This window comes from Prunus persica, chromosome G6 (assembly GCF_000346465.2).
Source record: "Prunus persica cultivar Lovell chromosome G6, Prunus_persica_NCBIv2, whole genome shotgun sequence".
NCBI classification, from domain to species: Eukaryota; Viridiplantae; Streptophyta; class Magnoliopsida; order Rosales; family Rosaceae; genus Prunus; species Prunus persica.
Genome location: NC_034014.1, coordinates 12,494,690 through 12,507,016, shown reverse-complemented (window position 1 = coordinate 12,507,016; position 12,327 = coordinate 12,494,690).

Genomic DNA, 12,327 nt, shown 5'->3' with positions numbered 1-12,327 from the left:
ATATGCTACAAACATGTACCAACTCACCTTGTTTGCACCGTGGGAGGTGCATGCAATGTCTTCCAACAAATTCAAAAGAAATAGGCTGCAATCCTATCCATTATCTATTGTATGAGTCCGCTTCAATAGAATATATGATATTCAAATCAATTGCAATTAAAACTATCAACATGCAATGGAAAAAATAATTTAAAAGGACCGTTGTACAATACCTTAAATCGAAGCTAGCTCAACTCTTAACGAGTTCGTCTTCAAAGGTACATTGAGATGTGACGCCTAGATTAAGAGGAATAAACGGTTACGTTTAATATATGGACAAACAACGAATATAATAAAAAACCCTAAATACATGTGACACTCAAGCTAAATCGTCCAAATATAGTTCCGAATGGTCCAATGGATGGTGTAGGACATTCTCAGAGGTTGATGGGGCCATGGAAGACATCTGATTTTTAAGCAAATTATATAAATGAAAAGGGCACTAGAAGTTACACAACTTTAGTTCTTAGGGTCTCACTTGAAAGTGGCAAAAATTCGACTTGAAGTTGTTGTGGCAAGCGAATTTTCCTGTGTTAATTCATCGAGTACGGTGGTCTGATGGGGATGGGGCCACTTAGGTTTTTTTCCTTGGTTGATGAGGAACAAACAACAAGAAGTTTGGCTGGCAGCGGTGGTTACTTATGATCGTCCCTCAGAGAGGAGCTGTCGATTGGTGGTTGAACGGTGCTAGAATCGGGTGGGAAACCAAAGAGTCACTTGCAGCTATAGTACCCCGAGAGAGAGAGAGAGAGATAGAGAGAGAGAGAGAGAGAGAGAGAGAGAGAGAGTGGGGATTCGTCTGGATTGTGGTTAAGGCTTGTTGATGCTCAAAATGGTTCAGCCAAGATTGAGTCCAACTTAGTGATGAGGTGTGATGGATGACGGATGAAGGTGAGGACCTTCACCAAGTGTGTGAGGATTTGGACAAACGATAAACATATAAAAGACAAGATATACGTGGTTCACCCGAATGATGGGCTACGTCCACGGAGAAGGGTGTTCTCATTATGATAATGTTTGTTTACATTTGTACAAACGGATTAGACCCAAATATAAAGATAACAAGTGAGAAGCCCAGCCTAGAGATGGATCCAGAAGAGAGAGTCCAAGGCCTAGGGGTCTAGATCCAAGACCCGGATCCCCTTCTAAGGAAAGAGCAGTCTTCTTTTATAGGTGAGGAGGAGTCTCCATCTCTTGTAGTTTTTCGATGTGGGACTCCTCTTGCTTTGCTTAGAGTTGTGATTTGTGGTGATGCTTCTTTGGCTAAGATGATGACCTCTCAAAGCATGGCACTCGAATGATCTAGCCTAGCTAGTTGCTCGGTCAGTTATGGTACAAACAGTAGTCCCTCAAGTTCTAGAGTAAGAAGGTACTTCTTGGTTGGGGACTTGTAATTTTAAGTGCACTGGCCGAGCAACACCATAGTTCATCTTCCAAGCTGTATAGTGCACTACCCATAGTCCCACAAGTCCCGGGTAAGAAGGACATTTAGAAGGGAGAGAACTTGGCACGAGGGTGCCGAAGGTGAAGGGGTTGCCGAAGGGACAAAGTTGCATGTCTCATGGTAATGTGGTTGGGCACGAGGGTGCCGAAGGCACAAAGCTTGCATGTTGCAAGGCGATGTGGCCTAGGCACAAGGGTGCCAAAGGCATAAGACTTGCATGTTGCAAGACAATGGAGCTAGGCACGGGGGTGCCGAAGGCACAAAGCTTGCATGTCGCAAGGCAATGTGCTTAGGCACGAGGGTGCCGAAGGCATAAGAATTGCATGTCGCAAGGTGATGGGCCTAGGCACAAGGGTGCCGAAGGCATAAGACTGACATGTTGCAAGACAATAGAGCTAGGCATGGGGGTGCCGAAGGCAAAGGGGATGCCGAAGGCACAAAGCTTGCATGTCGCAAGGCAATGTGCCTAGGCACGAGGGTGCCGAAGGCATAAGAATTGCATGTCGCAAGGCAATGGACCTAGGCACGAGGGTGCCGAAGGCATAAGAATTGCATGTCGCAAGGCGATGGGCCTAGGCACGAGGGTGCCGAAGGCATAAGACTTGCATGTTGCAAGACATTAGACCTAGGTACGGGGGTACCGAAAGCAAAGGGGATGCCGAAGGCACAAAGCTTGCATGTCGCAAGGCAATGTGTCTAGGCACGAGGGTGCCGAGGGCATCACAAAGCTTGCATGTTTGCAAGGCAATGTAGCGAGGCTTGGAAGAGCCGAACGCAAAGGGGATGTCGGAGGCACGAGGGTGTTGAAGGGAAGAAATGCATATATGCAAATAATAATAATAATAATAATAATAATAATAATAATAATAATAATAATAATAGCTTTTTTTTGGGAGCTGGGTCCGTAGGGGTTTTTTTTTTTTTTTTTTGGGGAGCTCGGGAGCTAGACCTTCGGCAGGCTGAGGCTATTGAAAATTTTGGGGGCTCTCCTCTCCTTCCATGGTCCTTGCCGTTCGGCAAGGTCCTAGCCTTTTTTTTTTTTTTTTGGTTACCTTGTGGACATTTGGGCTTTCGTGAGCCCATGATGTCTTTAAGCTTCGGCGAGTAGGGATTTATGGGGCGGGGCCCTTGTGTTTTAGCATGAGTCTTGCTCGGGTTTGGCTTGGACTGCGTATGAAGCTTTCATCACGCTGTGTCACTTTGGCCATTACCTTCTTCCACATCGCCAGGTTTGTGCACGGTCAAGCCTTGCGCTTTTCTCGGCTTTCTTTAAGTTAGAAGGAAGCTGGGCTGCGTGGCATTGAGGAGCTGGGCTGGAAATCAAGAGCTGCTGTTCGAAAGGAGGTTACAGCCTGCTAAAGCACACCCTCGACTTCGGTGAGGTAACCACGAAGTGGGCAGTGATTCGGATCTGGTTTCGTGTTGTCACGGCTTCGGCAGCATAGGCCAAGTCTCACGGTGGTCCGAGGTTCTTCAAGCTATGGGCACCGAGTCTGCAGCGCAGCCCTTGCCGAACGGCAAGGGTTGTTTAGGAGCTTTTTTAGAGGCCTTATTTGCTCCTTTGATCTGGGTCCTTGGTCTATAGCAAGAGTGAGGGTCGCGAAGCCTAACGCAGGCTGTATGTTGGGTTCGTTGTCTCACTGCTTCAGTGTCTAACAGCTTCGGCAAGCGAGTCTTGTCACGAGAAGATTTTACATGGTTCTTACTGTTCAACAAGGCTGAAGGTTGTGGAGGCATTCGGCAGCAGCGAGTCTCGGCTTCGGCAGCGGCTAGCCTCGGCTCGTGTTGTCACGGCGCTAGCAAGGGGTCTTCTCCAGTTCATCAAGGTCAAAAAATGGGGGCGCAAGCGTCTCCGCAACCTCTGCATAGCCCTTGCCGAACGGCAAGGGTCGTTTGAAAAAGTTTGAGGCCTTATGGGATTTGGGCTGTTCAAGGCTACAGCAGGGGGTTGCATGACTACTGGAGTTGGGCATCAAAAGTTTCGGCGACGAGGGGCTGCGAAGAGGAAAAAAGGACCCAAGTAGGCCCAGCCTAGCCCTTGCCGTTTGGCAAGGGTAAATTGGAGTGGGCTCTCGGCATGTGCTTGAAGTTGGGTTTTGGCACGTATAAGGGCTAGGTTTTGGGAGGAGGAATGAGAAGACAACATAGCCTCAAGGGAGCTTCTAGCGTGTTGCCTAACGTTCGGCAAGTCTTTCTTATCGTGATTTCGAGTGTCTTTGACATGCGTCTTGGTTTGGCTTCAGCATACTGACGGCTTCGGCAAGAAAGTGTCTGAGTATTTGAGCTTCGGCAAGGTCTGGTTTCAAAGAAAGAGTTCGCAAAAGAACTGCCTCTTCCAGCCTCCATGCCGATCGGCAAAGTCCCGAGAAGATTAAGGGTGAAAGGCTCGAGGGTGTTGAGTTGGTCCTTCGGCAGGGTTTGGGTTTTGTGGCCCTTCGATTTCAGCATTTCCCTTTCTTTCTGCACAGCCCTTGCCGTTCGGCAAGGTTGTGGTTTGTTGTGATTGTGAGCCGAGCAGGGTAGCCGTAGTCTTGCCTCTTGGACGTTCGGCAAGCTTGACTCGGAACTGTGATTTTTTGGGGGCCTATCAAATTCGAAGCACAGTAATTGCCGTTTGGCAAGGGGGCTGGTGCCTTCTGTACTCGAGCTTCGGCAAGGGTGTTTTAAAGGAACTTGTTTGCAAGCCCGCAGGGCTGGTTGAGAGCTGAGTCTCCATCTTGCTCGGTAAGAGCGGAGCTTGGGCCAAGGTCGGTTTCAGCAAGAGCCGTGAAGGGGTAAGTGTTCTTCAAGGACCATTTTTCCTTTGCTCAACCCTTGCCTTTCGGCAAGGGTGTGTTGAGTGATTTTTTTTGTGGCCTCACACGTATGTCTTCAGTAGGAGTGTTTAGAGTTAGGCCTTCGGCATGCTACCTACCGTTTCGCTTAATATAGAGCCAAGGAGCTTCGGCAAGACTGGTTTCGAAGGAGGCTTTAGGCAAGATCATTGAGGCTATACAATTTTCGAGCGCCTTCCTAGGTTCTGCATAGCCCTTGCCGTTCGGCAAGGGTGTTGTTTGTGGAATATTTTTTTAGGCCTTCTGGGTCTACAGTGCCTAAGGAGAGTGAGTCAAGCATCTTGGTTCTTCGGCAAGGGCCTTTCGTAAGGTTTATGTGATCCCTCTTGGCGTTGGCTTAGAGCTGGGCTTCCCGTGTCTTTAGCAAGGGAGAATTTGGGGAGTACGTGGGGCAGGCGGTATGGTCCTTATCATTCTGCCAGAAGGCTTGGGCTGACAGCGTGAGCCATTTGGGACCGTGGGGTGTTGAAGCTTCGTTGTAAGCATTTGACCGTGCGGCCGGTTCGAGATTGGCGGTTCAAGAGCTTTGGTGATAGTCAAGGACGAAGCAGTCAGTGCGGGATCTTCTGTACGAGAAAGTCAGTGCAGGATTTTTGAAGCCCTCTTTAACTTATGCCCGGACCTTGCCGTTCGGCAAGGCTGGTTCGAACTCTTGTTGTCCGTTTTTGAACTAGTGTAATGGCCGAAGTTGGGTGTCTTCTAAGCACAAACCGCTGAACTGCAATTCTACTGCTATTGTATGTGGACCTTCCAGCACCCTGGCCTGCAAGCCATGGCTCAAACTAATAGACATTTGAAGGCTGAAGGCCATCCTAGACTAGACGGAGGAGGTTGTCATTGTCGAAGAAAAGCTTATAGAAACCAGAGGAGAAGTTGCTCTGGCTTCTCATGGAGATAAGAATTGTGTTCCATTCGCCGGTTGGTCTCGGTTGGCCATCCAAACCATTGTGCGGTTTTGGTAGTGGTCAGATGATGAAGGCTCGATGATGCAACTCCTAGCTTGCCAACTTGGGGGACTAGGGAGTGCCCTACGGCTCTCAATGAAGCTGGAATGCTCGGTTACAATTACAAAAACTCACAAGTTCCCAACCCAGAAGTTACTTCTCAACCGCGAACTTGGGGGACTACTGTTTACACCATAGTGAACCGAGCAGACCCAGCATCAAAGCGACTAGCACTAAGGCAGCCACGCCTTCTCCCCTGTCGAAGGAAGACACACTTCTGAGGTGCCAGACACTTGCCGAAGCTCCCAACTGCCAAACCTAATCTTCAGGACACGTGTCGCCACCACGACGACTTGCACAAAGTCCCACATTAGAACTTTGTGCAAACCTCCTACTTTCACTTCCCTATAAATAGGGAACAGTACCCAAGTAAAAAGGGTAACTACTCTCTCACTTTTACTATTACTCTGCCAAAGTTACCATCTGTAACTGACTTAGGCATCGGAGAGCCTAGCGCCGGCACCACACCGGTGTCCAAAGCTTGACGATCGCTTTTACCATTTTGTCTTCTGCAGGTCTCCCACCAACCTATTTCACCAAGGGCCTCAGCCCTCTTCCCTGCTGAAGACACCGCATATCTCATCACTAAGTTGGACTCAATATTGGCCGGGCCATTTTGAGCATCAACAAGGCTTAAAAGTGCCACCCATAATTGGAGCCCATCTAGGACCACCTCGTGGTTTAGACCAAAAAAAAAGATACGTAACTTTTCATTTTTAACTGTAGTTTTCAAACCGTTGGCGCCTACGCACTTGTCGGGTCGAGCTCTACGTTGTGGCACCAAGAAAAATCTCGTCACTAGTCTCTAAATAAAAGATTCAGTAAATTCCAAATTATATATTACCAAGGGCACAATGGTCAAAGCATGCTAGAATTTAAATAAATAAATGAAATTTTGGAATGGGCTGTTACAGATGGGCATGTGATTTTTTTAACGGAAAATTAGATGGAATATTAGCAATTTTATGGCTTTAGAGAAATTAACTGCTTTAGTTAGTTCAAAGGGCAATTACTCCAAAGAAAACAATTATGGGGCAAATAAAAAATTATCTACAAGCTCAGAGGAGATTTGGCCAATTTACTCATAAATCAATAGTGTAACATTGTTTAGGATTTAATTAAAATTTGCATATTGGATATGGATATTTTTTAGGCAATTGAGGGTAAAATTGATATATCCTTGGTCCATCATTGCCCACAAACATTTTCTGTTAAAACTTACTAATGGCATGGGATGTAGTGCATAATGGTGGCAATTTTTGATACGACCCGTTATATGACTCGAAACCCACAAGGAAAAAACACGACACAAACCAGCACGATTAAAATTCGGGTCATTTTCGGATCAACCCACTATAACCCGTTTAATAAATGGGTGGATTTCAGGTCACTCGTTTAATAAACGGGTGGATTTCAAGTCACCCGTTTAAATTCTTTTAGACTGTAATAAGTACTACAATTATACACTTATAATACAAGGACTTTTGGTGGAGCAGTGGTAACTTGATAGTCTTTAAGGAAGGAGGTCATGGGTTCGAAACCTCTCATCTCCCCTCTTTCTTTCTTTTTTCTTCTCTCTTCTCGAGGAGTTTAGTGACTCCAAGGGATGTTCGTGTGTTGGGAACAAGGGATGATAACCGGATAGTGAGCGATGTCATGGCATTGAGCGTGAAAAGTGCGGCATGCAAGCAAGACCAGGTAAATGCAAGCTAGTGATCTTTGGAAGCTCAAGTGATGAGCCCCAAGAAGCAGTGCGTGAAAACCCAAGAGAGGATGTCCAGAGGGCCAAACTAAAATCTCCTATTGTGGACAACTAGTTTCTCTATTTTTAATTTTTAATTTTTAATTTTTTTTGAATTGTGAGTTTTGTAACATGTTAATATTTATGAAATTTAGTCAAGGGTCCCCGAAATTTGTACATATTGATGTTGCTTTATTAGTTGCTACCACTTTTTATTAAACATGTAGCTTGTTTAAGATGACCCGAACCCGGTACGACACATTTATTAAATGGATCGGGTTCAAGTTGAGCATTCTTGACACGTTTATTATCCTGACACGACACAACCCATTGCCAGCCTTAGGTGCATTAGATGAAAATTGTGGAATTGAAATTGTGACTGAAATTTCCACTAAAACAAATAAATAAATAGTAATGATTTATTTAATTTTTGGAAAATTTTTGTAAATACCATATGAACTTTTAGGCATGTGCGTCATTACCACCTGAACTTTGTAAAATGTTGTAATCCACTATCTACATATAACTCAGTTAAAGTTTCTGTTAAGTTTAAGGGTATTTTCATCAATTAACTATAATTGCAAATAATTATAAAAGCGGCATATATACATATATATTCGTAAAAAAAATAGATGGTTTGGATCATTGAAAAAATATAAATAAGGGAACCTAAAGGTTGTCCTTCAAATAAAAGATTAGGGTACATGAACAGCCATTTGATCACCATCAAAGTCTGCATTGAATCCCTTACAAACTAATGAATGTAATCAAATAGCATATCCTTCTACTAAAATGGGTTGGAACGCATGTATGCCTAATCTTCACAAGCAATACATTTATCAAATTCAAAATGGATTCGACCGTGGAAACACTCCGCGGTGATTAATTTTTATAAGGATATTGAATAGTTATGGGTAAACGATTTGCGTGAGATAAAGTAATCGTGAAACTTTGACCAACAAAAATACTTGTATGCATCAAAAAACCCAGGTTCGGCGAGGTAAATGTATTAAAAAGGGACAAATATTAGTGGATGGTACTGCTACCGTTGATCCCTTCGTCACCTTAGAATGAAAGGGGTGATCTCGTAGTTCTTGGTCTGTGATGATACGTTGTTAGGCAACACGACAAAAATAGAAAGAAAACTAAACGCACAATCTTTTCTTTTTTGTTTGTATTGTATTTTATCAACTTCAATCAATTCTGTAGTGGATATATAGGAATCAAAATCTGCTAAATAACTCATGTTATGATCTTGTACATCCTAGGTCTTCTCGTTCCTTCATTTGGCAAGGTTACATATTCGGTCAAGAGGAAGAAACCTATTATATTGTAGCCGCTCATGGTTATTTTGGCCGATTGATCTTCCAATATGCTACAGCTCGGCCCAATAATTCACTGATCCATCATGAAATAATATAACCCATTTGTTCTACTTTTTCTTCTATGAGGATTATTTCCTAAGGTTAAATTTTCTAATTTATCAACCTAGGTCTTCCCGTTCCTTCATTTGGCAAGGTTACATATTCGGTCAAGAGGAAGAAACCTATAATATTGTAGCCGCTCATGGTTATTTTGGCCGATTGATCTTCCAATATGCTATAGCTCGGCCCAATAATTCGCCCAATAACCCTATAACCCATTTGTTCTACTTTTCCTTCTATGAGGATTATTTCCTAAGGTTAAACTTTCTAATTTATCAACTAAGTCTTTGGGTAGTGTAGAAGTGGTATTGTGCACTACTTGATTAATTTATGTTATTTGTTCTTCTAATTGATCTACTTTTTTAGCTAGATTTAAAATTAATTGGATAATTAAATTATTTTGTCTTATAGGGATATTAGTACTTACTATAGATGTGGTAAAGTTTGTAAGACCTACTGGTTCATTATCTACTTGACAAACTTCTTCTAATACTTTGATATATTTATTATTAATTTTAAAAAATGTCATTAAACTGAAAGTCTATCTTTTTTATTATGTAACTTTTCTACTTGTTCAGTTAATGTTTTTTGCACTAATTGAATTTTTTGTACTTCTATTTTTAATTGCTCAATAATTTCAAATGATTGGAATTCTATTTGTTTTGACTTGCTATCTATAAGATCTATAAGGTCTTTGATTTCTTTCTTGCGAAGAAATCTTTGAATATTTTTATTATTATCTTCTAATTGAGATGTTATATAGTCTAAGTTTTGTCTAATTAATTTTAAGGAAATATTCTAGTAACTGTTGAATTATTCTATGTTTGTTGTGCTCAAATTTTACACTTTCTGCTTGACTAATTAAAAGGTCAACAATACTATTTTCTAAGGGACTGCTACTACTGTGTAATAGATGTTTGTGTTCTTTTTGTGGAAAATAACAAACTAATGTATTATTATCTAAAGTTAATTTTTTCTTTTGTTGTTCACTGATTTCTAAATTAAGGTACTCTATCATATAATTAAATTTATCTAAGTCCACCTTTTTCTTTTAAGATGCCTAAATGCTCTTGAAATACTTCTATGGATTCTTTACAAACTTCTAAATGATACACTGTACTTCTAATTTTCTTCCAGGATAATTACCTACTTCTGGTGATTTTATCAATTCTTCTACATACCTAATTTCTATTTGGCATTCCGCTTTCTATCTCTTCAATTCTTGTAATCTTTCTTTTATTCTAATAGGTGTCCACCAAGGGCCAAACATGCAAAGGGTTTAGTGTTTTTAACTGGTGATTCTGGTAATTAACAAAATTTTAATAGGTTATAAAACGTTGGTTTTTATCAATTGTGTTGATTGACTTCTATCCTCAAGGTACTTTACTAGTATAATCATATTATTAAGGCGCTAAACTAAAGCTCCGATACCATTATTTTGCATTATTTCGCAGCGGGCTAGGTCAAGGTTTATAAAGGCCAAAATAACAACCATTCACCATGCCTAGAACATGGAATTGCAAAGACGTCAACTTAAAGGGCTATGGAGCAGAACTCAGAGGTTCCTTGACAGACATCTAATTATTATTATTGCAAAGTGTTTTGGGGTGGTAAGAATTCACCCAAGTTGAGCAACTTTTGAAAATGCAAGCGGCCGGATTAGAGAAGCATGAAAGACGAGCTGCACTCGTGACAGGACCCGACCCAATTTCCGCTTTGGAATCCGAGTCGAATCCTGTGCGTGTCCGACATCTGGCTAATGTCGGGCACAAAAGACCTTTTTACCCTTCTCGTTTGAAATTCTTTCCAAATTTCCCTTAGACTTCTGCCGAAAATTCGGCAGAGTCTCCCCTGTATTTTGACAAATCCCAAATTCTTCCGCCTGTTAAACAGTCAATAAATTCACACCAACTGCCAGAATATCTCAAGTAACCATTCTCAACTCTAGTTTCTCAATTTCAACTAGATATCAGAGCATTTTCTAAGGCTTTCGAGGTTTCAAGGATTTTCTTCAAAACTCTACCTTTCTTGATGGCACGGAAGCTATGTATGCCCGGTGGTGGATCCCGCGTACTTCTACGGCCTGGGGGCGTAAAACAGATTGAAAATGTGAGTGGACAAAAATAATGTTCTTGAAAACAATTTTTATAAGCATAATAACCCCCATAACAATAACTTGATAAGTACGGCTAAGGTTCACTTGTGTTTAATATAAGGTTTTCATCTGAAAATAAATATAATCGTAAGCCTATAGCTTCGTAACACTGAACAATTATATAAAGATACAAAAGGCGCAAATATCAAAGTAACTGGTTTGAAATAGTTGAAAATCATAACTGAATAAAAGAGTTGAAAATCCTTTGAAAATACCACCTACTTGTACCCCTGTCATAACCGTCAATTCCCCTGGCAGGTCTCGGGCGCCACGCAGTCCACCCGAGCCGCAAACTGGCGAAATCAGGGGACTATGATCAGCCTGATCTTGCCGGCAGATTCCTCGATGACACCAAGTCAGCTCGAGTCGCTCTGGCAGGATGCAGGGGACCGTAGTTAGCCTGATCCGCAATCCTGGCAGGTCTCGGGGACACAGAGTCAGCCGAGCCGCAATCCTGGCAGGTCTCGGGACACCAAGTCTGCCGAGCCGCAAATCCTGGCACTCACGGTCCGAGCGTCCCCGTAACTCGTGAGGCAAAGTCAAGTGCACTGACATAAACTGAAATCGGACTGGACGTCCGTAGACATCGGTCCAACTCTGGGTAATCACCATAAATAAATGGGTACGAGGTGGTTTTAAAATAAATTCCTTTAGAAAAATCTGATTAATAACTGAAATCTCAAATTGTGCTGCTATTTCATCTGCCATAAGCCTCAAAATCTGTTTTCTATAACTCTTAAGCATGTAAAAGTAAGTAGCACACAACTCATAGAACTATTTCTGTATTAATCATGCTCGGAAACACAATAAAGCTTACTCAAGATCAAATAAGGAATTTAGTCAAATAAACCCGTTTATAAAAACTCTTTTATATAAAATCACTTATAAAATCTTATTTATGGAAAACCTCTATATAACTCATTTATATAAAATAATTCATGAATGAAAGTCCACTCACAGATGGTCCGAGCTACTTTGACCCTTCGAAGGTCTCTTTTGCAATCCTGTCGGGCTCCTGGTGCCTGATTACCCATAAAAGTTAAATTAATAAACTGCTGAATAAAAAGAATTTCAACTAAACACCCTGCCCCCGGCTCTTAGAAATACGTGCACTCGTTTCAGGTTACTTCTATGCCCACCTTAGCTTTTTGGGACAGTTAGACCGGCCTTAAGAGACCCGAAAAATAAATAAGCGGTAAGCTGCCAGATCGGCCGATCCGGGACCCCGTGGGTCCACGGCCTCCGATGGCCAATCTGGGCTCCTCTGAAGGTTCCTTACAGAGAAGGAACCATGTTCTGCGATTTTGGTCCGAAACGGACGGTCAGATTAGCCAAAATCGCGTTATCGCTTAAAATCCAAACCCTAGCCCCAGGGTTCGCGATTTCGGAGTATCCGGGACTCCGATTCGCAATCCGTTGAATCCTACACGATCCTGAGATCGTGTAGACCGACATATCCGAAATCCAGCGCGATCCAATTATTTGACGACACTGCACCCACGGATCGCGCGATATGGAAAATCCGTTCGGGGCTCAAACGGACTCCGAATCTAGATCCGCGAAATCCTACGCGCTCGTGACGACACGAAGGTCACAAAACTGCACAGAATTACTCCACCACCCTCGCCCACGCGTCCCAGCACGCGCGGTCAGATTTGGGTGTCTTAAGCGTTTTCGGGTGGCCGA